Source organism: Ranitomeya variabilis, chromosome 1, assembly GCF_051348905.1.
Source record: "Ranitomeya variabilis isolate aRanVar5 chromosome 1, aRanVar5.hap1, whole genome shotgun sequence".
NCBI lineage: Eukaryota > Metazoa > Chordata > Amphibia > Anura > Dendrobatidae > Ranitomeya > Ranitomeya variabilis.
In genome coordinates, this window is record NC_135232.1 from 908,771,399 (window position 1) to 908,786,507 (window position 15,109).

General features: G+C 41.3%; 1 protein-coding gene across 3 annotated transcripts in view; it reads right to left on the reverse strand.

Moving 5' to 3' along the window:
* Positions 1–15,109, reverse strand: part of SGMS2 (sphingomyelin synthase 2) — a 115,628-nt gene that overhangs the window by 60,909 nt on the left and 39,610 nt on the right. Inside the window, exon 1 of one of the 3 annotated variants that reach the window (XM_077279019.1) lies at positions 5,862–5,924. The exons of the other annotated variants lie outside the window; for them this stretch is intronic. The gene's annotated coding sequence lies outside the window, so the exon portion shown is untranslated. Of the gene's footprint in view, positions 1–5,861; positions 5,925–15,109 lie in introns of those variants that run through there. 3 annotated transcript variants of the gene reach the window in all.

Genomic DNA, 15,109 nt, shown 5'->3' on the forward strand with positions numbered 1-15,109 from the left:
GCGAATTCTGGAATCATCATTGTCCATATACTACGGGGACATGCATATTCTAGAATACCCGATGCGTTAGAATCGGGCCACAATCTAGTAGTGGAATATATGTATTCATTGAATGTTATTCGAATATATGTAAATAGGGGATGTGTCATGGATAATAATGAAATCTGTGTGGGAAAGGGGATGAAAAAAAAAAACTTGATAATTGTGATATGTAAATGGGAGAAATCAAATGCCAGTCAACTTTCAAAATCGTTGTATAAGGGATGGAAATGCTGAGTTTACATGGCATGATCCATGCAGCCGATTAGCTTGTATGACACTTGTCAGTTTGGGTATTTATCACTCTATTGCTTATTTTGTTTTTGTTTCCCATCATCCACTGTCATTACTTTGCATGCCTGCATCTTCTTTTGGTGGCTTACTTTGACAAGTCCTTGTTACTTCCTAAGTGCATATATTTGTCAGTTATACATCTAATTTTTTTATTTGCCGAATACATGCATCCATACATACCCTACATATATTATATTTTAGAAAACTCTGATAATGAAAATGCAAGCAAAAGTGTTGGCAAACAAATATACGGTAGTTAAGAAATCCAAAATTCCATATGTACATAACATAGCACTTACAGAATCTATATTCTGTGGCAGTAATGCAGTTCTAATGTTCTAGATTTACCATTCTAAACAATCCAGAGCGCAGCTTTGTGTTTTCTTAGAATCATTGTGTTAGCTGGCACCTGTTCACACTAGTTGGGATGTGCTGGTCAGTTTTTCTTATTGTCATGCCACTTAGATGAAAATGTACTCTGCGCTGTTTTTCAATAGTATCAATTGCTTTTTCAGTGTTTTGTTAACCCTTTCCCAACTTTTTTGAAATGTGTTGTTGTCATCAATGTCTAACTTTCACCTTCTGATGTCAGCTTTATGCTTTGTTTTGAATAAAATTTGACAATAAGATTTCCAAATAATCACATTCTTGTTTTCTTAACATTTTACGTAGCAATCCAATTTTTATGGAAGTGGGTTTGCACTTTTGACAAGCTTTGTAATGTCAGGCAACTGTCTAGAGGGACACAGTGTATTTAGAGTATATAGAAATGGTGGCAATAGCAGACAATCCTAGTTGACTTTTTCATTGGTATGTTGATGAGCTAGATTCCCTTATGTAACTGTACACTATCTCTACTATCACATGTAGCACATACAATCCTGCTAAAAACAACACATCAGACCTGTTTTTCCATAATGTGCGAGATAAACCTTTATATAATTAGGCATAATTTCATGGTGACCATAACAACCAAATCCAGAGCAAGGATGCTATTCCCTAATGTCTGATTCTAGCCCAGGTCAGTCTCATAGGAGAAAGAGAGAAAGACTGGCATCCTCGTCTTAATACATAGGAAAAAAATCACTATATTGTCATACTGGATGCTCACTTTCTTCTGATTGGAACTTAAGTAAAAAGAAGGTCCCATACATTTACTATGCATCCTGTGTTTCTAAGTATTTGACATCTTAGAGAAGCCAAAGTGGTAGGTAATAATGTTCAAGGAATACTCCAAGCACAGGCAAAACTCTGAATTATCAGCATTTTTCCTATAAAGAGGACCTTTTGCTAGATTTTTTAAATTTAAGCTTAATACCTGTATGGAGGTTACAAAGACTGATGTGCGCCTCTATCTCTTTAAGTAAATGGGAATTATAATGATTGTATACATATGGTTTAGCACTGTGGATGTTATTTATATGTGACTAGTGTATTTATTTAGAGTATTCTAACTGCCGCTGCACCATGTATATTGTTTTATTATAAAACAAAAAAGTGCAGTACTTAGTTCAGCCACAAGATGGGGCACAGAGATACTGTATATAGTATAATAGGAAAAACCACATGGAGTTTCAGATAACGAATAGTTAAACATAGAAGGGGCACGGTGGATAAGGCAGGGAGGACTTCCTGATAGATCTGAGTTGGGTTAGGGCGCCCATGCAGCTCACTTGGGCTAGCCAGCCCGGGCAACACCATGCCACGCAACGTTTAAAGAATAGCGCCCAGCCATATATCATCCCTGTTTTGGACCACTTCAGGAGAAGCAACAGCAACAGAGCTAGCGGTGCAGTATTAGTAGGAATGCAGTTGCTAGAAAAGGGAAAGCAGTACGGGCAGGTCGCTCATCATGTGGCAGCTTATTGCTCTCAGAACCGGGGCAAAACGGCTGAGGGAGTCCCCAAACGGAGAAAGGCTGAGCAGAAAGGACACTGAGGCATTGAAAGGTACGGCACGTCCCGGAAGACAGAAAAGGACAGGGACAGAAGAGGTATTACCTGTTGTGAAACTTGATGTGGATGCTGAAAATAACTTGGATGTGCTGTGTAAAACACCAAGTAAAGCAGTTGTTGTTAAAGTTGAGCTGGACTGTCTCTCTCTTTGTGTGACACCGACGACAAGGAGCCTTCAGCAGCCCAGAGAGGAACCTGATGGCGCAGAGACCCAGAACGCAGGTATGCTGAAGGAAAGGCGCTACTGTAGTGTGAGGCGAGGCCAGGGTGTGATACCGGGATTACTCTCAGCCACGACTACCGCTCTGGCAAACCCTCACATACCCTCTCCAGTTCGCACTGCTCAACTGATTCTGAAATGTTTTTTTATTTTTCTTCTGCACCTCTCTTGTTCTAAAAGTCATTCACTTGCAATAAAAATGAAACCAATTGGGTGTATGCCACATAAATTCTTTGTGGGCATTTACTTTTTCTACTCTAAGGGCATGCGCGGATGACCATATTTTCAGTCCGGGTTCAGTCGGATCACACTTGGGCCAAAGTTATGCTATGGGGCCAAGAACATGTCCAATTTTTGTGCGAAGGAAAAATTATATATATATATATATATATCAGCATACACAATTTGCATCTGATATTAGGATGACACTCGGCCATGAAAGTCATTGAGTTTGAGAAAAAAAGACAGACTGCACTCTCAAAATCTAATTGTGGCCTGATTGTCAAACTGACAGAATGAGGAAGATGGAAAAAAATTTTATTCCATCTTCTCCTCATCCGAAAAAAAATCGAATCACACTCTGATCATACTCTGAGCAGAGTGTGATTAGCATATATCGGAGTGATTTTCTCATATGAGAGAATATACAGTTGTGTGACCCTAGCCCAATGATGGCCGAACAAAACTCAACCGCATCCACAGAAGTTCGGTGGTACATGTCCATTTGATTTTTTTTATGGGAAAATATGGAACCCTATTACATAGGAGCAAAACTTTTGAATGGATGGACATGTTAAAAAAAAAAAAAAAAATTGTAAATGGTTTCAGTTATATTGACTTAGGGTATGTGCAGACGATCAGTAAACGCTGTGCGTTGGACGCTGCGTACTTGCAGCGTCCAGATGTTACAGTAAAGTGGATGGGATTACAAGAAATACTATGCATGCACAGACACCCGCAGCTCACCAACAGAGATGAACATGCTGCGGGCGTCTTTCCAGACTGCAGCATATCAATTTCTCTTGCAGAGACTAGCATCACCGCAAGAGAAATTTCTTCCATACAATGCATGAATCTGCACAGTTCAGTGAAGACATGAGGATTCACCTGCGTTCCATAGACGGTAGCGCTTTGAAAGCGGCAAACATGCGCTGTGTCCAAAGCGCTGTCAGTTCCGGATCGTCTGCACATACCTGTACACTTATTAGAATCTAAACTTGGTCATTAAATCTACAGTAGATATTATAAAGACATAGCTGTATCCCACTCCAGAAAAAATCTACATGGAACTCAAAACCATTTTCCATAAGGGACCTTCTTCAGAAGCCACACAATAAGTTGTGAGGTGGTTGAAACCATGAATGTCATAAGAAAACCTCAAAAGAAAAATTCAGTTTGTGACACTTATTGCAACAACTAAGTCTTCAGTACTTTTTTTTTCATATCTGAGTAGATGGCATATACAGTCATGGCCGAAAGTGTTGGCACTAGTGATGAGCGAATATACTCGTTACTCGAGATTTCCCGAGCACGCTCGGGTGACCTCTGAGTATTTTTTAGTGCTAGGAGATTTCGTTTTTCTCACCGCAGCGGTTAGCCAGCTTGATTACATGTGGGGATTCCCTAGCAACCAGGCAACCCCCACATGTACTGATGCTGGCTAACAGATGTAAATCATTCAGCTGAGGCGATGAAAACTAAATCTCCGAGCACTAAAAAATACTCGGAGGTCACCCGAGCGTGCTCGGGAAATCTCGAGTAACGAGTATATTCGCTCATCACTAGTTGGCACCCTTGAAATTGTTCCAGAAAATGAAGTATTTCTCCCAGAAAATTATAGCAATTATACGTGTTTTTTCTTATACAGTTTTATTTCATTTGTGTGTACTGGAACCACACGAGAGGAAAAAAAAAAAAAAGGAAACTGGACAGAATTTCACACAAAACCCCAAAAATCGGACAGACCGAATTGTTGGCACCTTTCTAAAAATGTGGGTAGTCATCTTTGTTCCAAGCACGTGATGCTTGTTCAGACTCACATGTGGCAAGTAACAGGTGTGGAAAATACGAAAATCACGTGTGTGTGTGTGTGTGTGTGTGTGTGTGTGTGTGTGTGTGTGTGTGTGTGTGTGTGTGTGTGTGTGTGTGTGCGCGCCACACTAAGCATGGAGAACAGAAAGGGGAGAAGAGAACTGTCTGAAGACCAAAATTGTTGAAAGATATCAACAATCTCAAGGTCTCAAGGAACGTCCACCTCCAGAGATCTTGATGTTCCTTTGCCCATGGTGGCAACATTAATTAAGAAGTTTACAACCCATGGCACTGTAGCTAATCTCCTTGGACGTGGATGGGGAAAAATTGATGAATGGTTGCAACGCAGGATAGTCTAGATGGTGGATAAGCAGCCCCAATCAAGTTTCATATTAATTCAAGCTGTCCTGCAGGCTCAGGGTACATCATTGTCAGTGCGATCAGTCGACATCTGAATGAAATGAACCATTATAGCAGAAGACCTAGGAGAATCCCTCTGCAGGCACAGACATAAAAAAGCCTGAAAGCATTGTCAAGATTTTAAAATTGCTGTTGGGAGATCGCACCCTTCAAATATGAGAGACCTGGAGCAGTTAGCAAAAGTAGAGCGATGGAAAATTCCAGTTGAGAGGTGTAAAGCTTGGTGTTGGTTATAGGAAGAGATTGATTGAAGCTATTTATTCCAATGGGTGCGCAACCAAAGTTTAAAGGTGCCAAAAATTTTGCCTGGCTGATTTTTGCAGGTTGTGTGTGAAATGGTGTCCAATTTGCCTTTTTCCTCCTTTTTGTGTGTTGTTCCAATACACACAAATTAAATATACATGTGTAATTGCAATTATATTCAGGGAGAAAATTATTTTTCTGGAACAATTTCAAGGGTGCCGACACTTTTGACCATGAATGTAGAACAAAGGCAGTCAAGTATTTGCCAACTAAGAACAGTACTGTCTTAGCTACATAATTGTCATTGGCCATAACATGAGACACGTCAAACAACATTCATATAACCTGAACATGTATCACTGCCAGAAGTTGTAAAGTAAATATTAACCTCGTTCCTTTAGAATGAGAGACCGAAGTTGACCTCTCAGGTCCTTATCAGTTTCGATACCATTGGATGTGACTAATGTCACTACATGTGAATGAAGCTATTCATGTCCAGCCTAAGTATCTACCATGTCATCAGCAAACAATTCACGTCTTCGGATCCTGTAACTATTTTACAATGTAGAACGTATGCCCTCTCCTCAACATCAAACCAAGTCAAACACGTTTACTCAAAGAAACTCGTCATTATTACTGTATATCGATTTAACACTTACCATATTACATAAAAGACCCTACATTGGTGGCCACGTTGGTTGTCACCCACCCAAGAAACAGGCACATTGGTAAATGAAGCTACAAAGCAGATCAGGCCTTCAGAAGATATTCTCGCTTCATTGGAATAGTGAACTTTGGGAAAAGGCCACCTTATTTGTCATTCCCACAATCCCTGACTGATTACTCATTCTGACATGTAATGGACCAAATCCAACTTATATTACTTTACAGCTTAGATTAGCAACGACATACATAATGTAAGGTGTGCTCACACTGCAGCTACTAATAATGCTTTCAATAACCTCAAGGCAGGATCAGCAAAGAATACAGCAGATAAAAGTCTACATGACACCGAGGTGAATCACTGGCCAAAGATTAACCACCTATTGGTATTTCCTCAAACATAAATCCACAGAAAGAAACGTTTTTTACCAGCACATCTGAATGAAGCAAAATCAGATTTAGATCAAAGGAATTTGAAGGACAAATCAATGCCTTAAACTCTGTGTCATGTTCCTTAAAAGGACTCACATTGGCTCACAATGATGTTACATGTCAAAAGTACATTCACATAAATTCAAGGTTTTACATCAGAACATTGTCCAGAGCACTACACTACATCCACCGGCATATCTGCGTCCCATAATGAATCCTAATGATATCTCTTCCCCTGGTAACAACACACACCATACGTCCACATGGTATAATAGAAGTCACAATTCATGAGACCAGACCATCTTCCATTGCTTTATGGTCCAGGTCTAATAATCAAGGGTCCATACTGGGGCCATTTGGTGATGGAAAGGTGCCATCATAGCTCTCTGACTGGTCTGCGGCTACATAGACAGCAGTGGGATGTTCTAACACCTTTATATTATAGCTAGCATTCCATTTCCTTCAATTTGTACTACAGTTACTTTTTTGTGGGATCTGACACAATAGGCTCATTGATGCAGTGAAGGCTAAGCTAAGAGAACTGACCCTGTCGCTGGTTCACCAGTAATCCTTCTTTGGACCACTTCTGGAGGGTACTAAACACAGAATAGCAAGAACACCCCAAAAAAACTACTGTTTGCATGCTCCTTGCACTGAAGAGTTATTAAGCCGAGGACTCAACAATCTGATGACTACAAACTAGAAATGTAATGTGCTGTTCAGCTAATCGGCTGCAAAGGCTTTCAGCCACTACAGGGACATTTGCCTAATGTTATATGTCTTACTTCATTCATTATCATATGTAGATACGATGGTCAGTATTTGTTGTGCTTTGCTGTCATCTTCTGGCCATTGTTAGAATATGTTGCTCATGTATTACTACTCATCATCATCCCTTCATCTTCCCTGACATCTTACCTCATCTCACCAAGGTACTGTGAATAAAACCTATTAAAATTCATCACTGCATCGTCCTTCCCGGATTAACCAAGTGCAGCTGGTCAAGCATAGTAGGTGAGGGTAGCGAGTAACGCTACCTGCCATTGATTGTACAGAGGTCCGTGCTCACATCTTTCAGACACATTTCACCTACGTACATCGGTGGCAGAATATGTAGTGTTAATTCATTTGGAAATAGTGCTATGTAAAAACACAATCGTGGCTTTTACATCTGCTACAACAATGTCATTTTTTAATAGAAGCTCTATGAACATTTAGGTTGGATCTTGACATGTGCAACTATTGTAATAAGCTAATACAAAAACTTTCAGGAGTTACATCTTTACAAACATTATTACAGAAGTAACACAAAAAAAGCCTTTAAATAAAATTCTTCCGGTAATACAAAACTAAAGTATGAAAACACTGCATTGTATATTCTTATAAGCAGTCTGAGGTTTTCCAGGAAACTATGGTTTATTTTCTTTCTGAGGACTCTCCCTAATAGTGAAACTGACTCTAGCCATGTTCTATATCACATATCCAAGATACTAGCCTATTATTTATCACCACACGTCAGCGTTTTCACATCCGTCAGGATCTGCTTGGAGCTACAATAGGGGCTGCCTCAGTTTGTTACACTGGGGAACTCCCAGTACAGTGAATTACTTGCCAAGTACACAGCATGTGGCTGGCCAGTTCAGCCTTGATCTCCAGAAGAAACCACACGTCTCCAATATTTCTTCTGACAAACACCCAGAGGACCAATGTGTTATGGACTAATTTCAGCCAGAGTACAGTGTTGGGAGGTGAAAACACTTCAGCTACTCGTTGTAGTGATCACAGACCCTCATCTCTAAGTGAGGGTAGGCCACCACATGAGAGGCCACCACAATTACAGATCTACAAATAAACATACGCACTCTACAATAAAGACTGCAGAAAATGATGAGGTATCGGTAAATATCTGTGCTATATATTATATTTCCTGACCGTCTGACCATAAAAGACAAGTGACTAGCGGTGTGGACAAGAATAAACTTCAGAGAAAAGCAAAAACGTCATCCAAACTTCCACATATAAATCAGTTTATTACAGAAGCAACCATTTACACATTGGTACTTGGCTGCAACAAGAATCCATGGTACAGATAATAGTGTGAAAAATGTTCTCAGGTCCTTTAACAACAGTGATCTAAAAAAAAAAAAAAAAAAAATAGAGCCCCTTTACCGTAATTTCAGAAATCTGTCTGTACCAGAGCTACTTCAATAAGAATATGTCACCATATCAATTTAATTTACAGTGGGTACGGAAAGTATTCAGACCCCTTTATTTTTTTCACTCTTTGTTTCATTGCAGCCATTTGGTAAATTCAAAAAAGTTCATTTTTTTCACATTAATGTACACTCTGCAACCTCACTTTGACTGAAAAAAAAAACAGAAATGTAGAAATTTTTGCAAATTTAATTAAGAAGAAAAACTGAAATATCACCAGGTCATAAGTATTCAGACCCTTTGCTCAGACACTCATATTTAAGTCACATGCTGTCCATTTCCTTGTAATCTTCCTTGAGATGGTTTTACTCCTTCATTGGAGTCCAGCTGTGTTTAAACTGATAGGACTTGATTTGGAAAGGCACACACCTCTCTATATAAGACCTCACCGTGCATGTCAGACCAAATGAGAATCATGAGGTCAAAGGAACTGGCCAAGGAGCTCAGAGACAGAATTGTGGCAATGCACAGATCTGGCCAAGGTTACAACAGAATTTAGCAGTGCTCAAGGTTCCTAAGAGCACAGTGGCCTCTATAATCCTTAAATGGAAGAAGTTTGGGACCACCAGAAGTCTTTCTAGACCTGGCCGTCCAGCCAAACTGAGCAATCGTGGGAGAAGAGCCTTGGTGAGAGAGGTAAAGAAGGACCCCAAGATCATTTTGGCTGAGCTCCAGAGATGCAGTAGGGATATGGGAGAGAGTTCCACAATGTCAACTATCACTGCAGCCCCCCACCAGTCGGGTCTGAGTGGCAACGTGGTCCGACGGAAGCCTCTCCTCAGTGCAAGACATGAAAGCCTGCGTTTCCTAAAAAAACACATGAAGGACTCCCAGAATATGAGAAATAAGATTCTGTGGTCTGATGACACGAAGAGAGACCTTTGGGTGATACTTCTAAGCGGTGTGTGGAGAATACCAGGCACTGCTCATCACTGCCCAATACAATCCCAACAGTGAAACATGGCAGTGGCAGCATCATGCTATGGGGGTGTTTTTCAGCTGCAGGGACAGGACGACTGGTTGTCATTGAAGGAAACATGAATGCAGCCAAGTACATAGATATCCTGGATGAAAATCTCCTCCAGAGTGCTCTGGACCTCAGACTTGGCCGAAGGTTCACCTTCCAACAAAACAATGACCCTAAAGCACACAGCTAAAATAACAAAGAAGTGGCTTCAGAACCACTCTGTGACCATTCTTAACTGGCCCAGCCAGTGCCCTGACCTAAAGCCAACTGAGCATCTCTGGAGAGACCTGAAAATGCCTGTTCACCATCCATCCTGAAGGAACTGGAGAGGATCTGCAAGGAAGAATGGAAGAGGATCCTTAAATCCAGGTGTGAAAAACTTGTTGCATCATTCCCAAGAAGATTGTTTGAATTAACCAAATGGCTGCAGTGAAACAAAGAGTGAAAAATGTAAAGGGGGCTGAATACTTTCCATACCCACTGTATGTCCACACTGCAATAGTGAAACTGGCATATATGGCATTTGTATTCTGCAAATAGATGGGGGCTCAAGTAACATAATAAGGGAACTATATGATCTAATACCCAAATATAATCTTTATAGTAGCTCCAATGATGTAGCTTTGTAAGCAGATTACTGGGCTGCAACACGCAGACAAGGACAAGGCAGAAGTAACCAACTTAACTATTTATTCTACGGGTATGAATATAGGAAAGGGGTGATTCGCATGAAAAAGTAGTTCACGGATAACAGGGTTAAAGCAGAGTACAATATTTAATATACATTAACATCAGTTATCAACACAATATAACTCTTGCAGAGGGATACATTACATAAATCCTATTTCTAATTGGAGCAATGTCAACAGTAATAAGGGTACCACTATAAAAATCCCCTTCATATAGTAGGCCCTAGCGGGGGTCTCTGTTTCTTCCCGCTAGGCTGCAAGTCCTTTTGACAAAGTCTATCAATGCTCTCTGTGCCTCTTGCATTCTGGACGGTACCTACCCTGCCTGTTGCACCACCCCTGACTGACCCCTTTACCGTACGTCAATGTTGGGAGTAACGGCCTGGCTCATTTGCTCCTTATGACCACCGCAGTGGACATCCACTTCCAGATTAGAGTCTGCACATTGTCTTGGGTGCTTCACCTGCAACGGTTGTCTTGTGGGCCAGGACAGATGAAGCCTGGGCCTCGGGTCTTGACCGCTGCAGGTCTAGGCCTCAGATCTTGACAGGTGTGGTCTGGTGCACACCAGAAACCTCCGGTTCCGGCCTCTTGGCTCATTCTGGAATCTCGGCAGCAGCGTCCCTGTAAGCACACGTCCTGCTGGACTCCTTCATTGGCGCCAAACTGCTTCCCGCCTTGTCACTCTGGTTTTTTTTTTTATATCAGAGAGATGTGTCACAGAAATCACCCCGACCTGGTGCCATCTTTGAACCTGTCCTCCCTACAACACTTCTTTTCTTTTGGTTCAGCAGGGTTCCGTTTGAGCAGTAGACGGCAGTCTATAAATCACAAATGGAGCACACCGCTGGGGAATCCCATCTTCCATTGTACACAACTTACTTACAACTTCTATTATGAGATAGATCATACGGCATACAGCGCCCGTGGGAGTATGTGCATTTATATATATATATATACATTGATGTTTATGAGTTATATTTAAATAAACTTTTGTGTTTTTATATACAACTATGTTGTTTTGGATTTTTCTGCTCCGTTTTTTTGTACATATCTTTGTTCGGAGCAATCCTGTGTGGTCTAAAGGGCATGAAGAGGGAGTCTATACGACTGACTTCCTTCTAATATCTAGTACAGCGGTGCTTCAGTGTCCTTCTAATAAACACTTCTTTTCTTTTGGTTCAGCAGGGTTCCGTTTGAGCAGTAGACGGCAGTCTATAAATCACAAATGGAGCACACCGCTGGGGAATCCCATCTTCCATTGTACACAACTTACTTACAACTTCTATTATGAGATAGATCTTCAACACAGCTCTTCAGTTTTTGAAAAACTACAACTACATCTAATATTATCAAACAGAAAAAATATAGTTATACCTAAAAAATAAAACAATTCATTGGTTGTCCTCCTATCAAAAGTACACAGGAGTAGAAATTTGCCTTGTTTAGAAGTAGGAAAAAAAACTACTGTAATTAAGATCAGTGACAAACTCCAAGAACAAGAGAGTCCTCACCAGTCCATACTTCCAAGGAAACATGTCTGAGCATCCAGGACTAATGAACAAGACCTGCACAACATCCCCACTAAAAGAAGAACAGGACCCCAATAATCTGACTTGTATGATACATCTGAATGAATTAAAGGATTTCATAAAAAACAAGAAAAATTATATACCAAACATTATAAAGGGGATTAAAAAGAACAAAAAAAAAAGCTGTATTGTCTACAAATACCCAGTAAGGGAAAATGGTGAGCGATCTAAAAGGAAGCTAATTACATCTATGGAATTTTTCCATAAAGGAAAAACCACAAAATGCTTAAGGTTATGTTAATTATACTCAATTCTATCATCTAGTAGACGAAAAGTGCTTGCACTCATATTATATGGATGAATCATCCCATGCACAGCTTGTATATAGTCTATATGTTACAACATACCTTAAAATATTTCTAAACATTTTGCTTTGGAAAAACAATATTATCTATAATATTTATATCTCTTTTCTCCGCATCTATTAATGCATGTATAACCAAATACTGTACCCTTTTTTTTACTGCACCCTACTGCACCAGAGTTTTGCCACCTTAACTGAGAGCAGCTTAATGAAGAGACAGAGACCCTGATTCCAGTGTTGTCATTTACTCAGACCCTTGCTGTAGTTTTGATAAAATTACAGTTTTATCAGCAGATGATTATCTTTTGAAGACCAGTAAACCTACTGCCAGGTAGTCCTCCATATTCATGAGCTCTGTATAACCCTGCCCCCATTACTGATTGACAGCTTTCTGCCTATGCACAGTGTACACAGAAAGCTGTCAATCAGAGGTGTGGGTTGTGTTATAAAGGGCTCAGCATTCAGATCTGGTGGTTCTGCAGCAGATAAAATAGGGATTTTATCAAAACTGCGGCAAACTGCCAAGTAAATGACATGGCTGGAATCAAGGTCTCTGCCCTTGCCTCATGCTCTCATATAGGATAGCAAAAGCTTGGTGACAAACTCTATTTAAGGTGGATTTATATGAGGCAAGTATTGTTGCAGAAATTTTTACTTCACATATACTTGCAGAAATCTATGTGCTCACAGCCACATACCAAAAAGAGACTAAAACTGCAGCGACAAAAATGTGATTGAAGAAAACACACTCAAAATGCAACAAAAAAACTGCAACTATGTATAAATATGTAAAGCCAAACTGACCTCTCCCCCTTTCACTCGGGAAAGGCAGGGTCCCAGATCCCCAACAATCACATCAAATCTTTTTAAGGCGGTAACAGCCAGGGACTCGAGTTGTGGGAATTTTGCGCACCCGCCTACCCGTAATTTCTAGGGGCTATAATATGGCAGGAGCGCTTTAACTTCAGCTCTTCTACTAAGGCTGAACAACACATTTCTTATTCTAAGAAGAGGAACATTGATCAAAAACTGAAAATAAGAGCTGAAAGGGAGACAGATATTGACAGAATGACTTCACACAAAGTACAACACAAATATAGAGTGTCTAAAAATATCAGCCAGGAGCAGCGAACCCTGGGAGAAATGCCTGCACTCCTATTATAGAGCGCCATTCACACCTTCCTCACTGCAGAAAGCTCAAAGTGACCACCAAGCCAACAGCAATGTACAAATGCTTCCACAATGGGAATACTGGGCACTGCCAGGGAAGGGCAACCTCACCACCTGCAAACCGCATCCAACTGGGTCATGCCAGGGTCCAGCCAAGGCCTGTACCATACAACATGGCTTTATAGACTCCACACCCTGGGAGAACCCTTTGCACTTTGGCATGCCATACTAATAGTGCGTACTTATGCACATACTGCAAGGTTACACTAACATGCTTCCTACGTCGGATACCTCTGGGTCCACCTCCTGTAGGCGTACACTCTCCAAAAAAGTGCACGGCAGAGCTCACATTCACGCTGCCATCACCATTACAGTCTATGGGCCCCATCTGTTCATGCGTCCGGACCCAGAGTTGAGAGGGAATTTGGGACGTATGCCCCGACGGGGACACAGAACGCAACATGAAAGCATCCAGATAGAGACTCACTTTTATGATTTTTCCACTTGTAGAAATATTCTGTTGACCCAGAACAAGAATCCGCATCCACCAGAGCAGATTAGGATTATGGAACGTTTGAGATTTTACATATCGGGTCAAGAACCAGATCTACAACTGATGTTTAGGTTTTCCAAAGTGAACCCCAACATGCTTGATCTTTTTCCACCTGACATTATGATGGGGGCAGAATACGGCCCCTACCACATACATATTAGATGGCCCTCTCCCTCCGTCATCTATGGAAAGACTGACATTATGTAACGGAGGTATCCAGAGAGGCAGAAGTGGTGAAAGCTCTGCTGTCCGCCAATGGGCAAGGCAAGAACATAATGTGCAGAACTGACAGAAATGGCGCCCCAGGCCATTTCCTTCCTACTCCCGCTCTTGACCCCACTGCACAGCAATTTTTACTTGACAACTTCAATGTATATAGAATTCCCCAAAGTGAAATCCCGTCATGGAGTGCGGCTTCTATTTCATTTTGATGAAAGGGTAATCGTCACATGAATGGAAAGTTATACCTCTTCAGTCCTCCTTAAGGCTACATTCAGATTTGCGGTCGGCGCCGCAGCATCGGGCGCCGCAGCGTCGCCGCATGCGTCATGCGCCCCTATATTTAACATGGGGGCGCATGGACATGCGTCGCACTTGCGTTTTGCGCCGCATGCGTCCCTGCGGCGCCCGCGTCCGGGCGCAGAGGATGCAGCAAGTTGCATTTTTGCTGCGTCCAAAATCAATCAAAAAAAGGACGCATGCGGCGCAAAACGCAGCGTTGTGCATGCGTTTTGCTGCGTTTTTGTTTGCGTTGTGCGTTGCGGCGCCGACGCTGCGGCGCACAACGCAAATGTGAACGTAGCCTAAGATCAACCACACTTTATTAAAGGGGCTTCACAGCCGGCGCTCCTGCTGGTTTGTGATCACGTGCTGCACAGACTCATGGCCGAAGCTGCTAATCACAAGCTATGCCTGACCCTGGTTGTTACGCTGCAATCACCAGCGAGGATGTGGGGTTTTTGTGTTTTTTTTAATATACCTGCAAAATCCCTTTAAGTTTCATTCCAATGAACCCTTTAAAAAAAAAAAATTGCATTCATGTCAGTTCCTTAAGGCTGTGTTCACACGTTGCAGATTATTCGCGGTTTTTTCGCGTTTTTTCCCTATAAAAACGCTATAAAACCGCAAATAATCTGCATACATTATGCATCCTATGATTTTTAATGAATTCCGCATGTTTTGTGCACATGATGCGTTTTTTTCCGCAAAAAAAATGCATACAGCACAAAATCCGGACATGCTCTATCTTTTTGCGTTTTTTTTGCGGATTTCCCACTCCAAAATGCATTGGGAAGTGTCCGGAAAAAAACGCGGCAACAACGC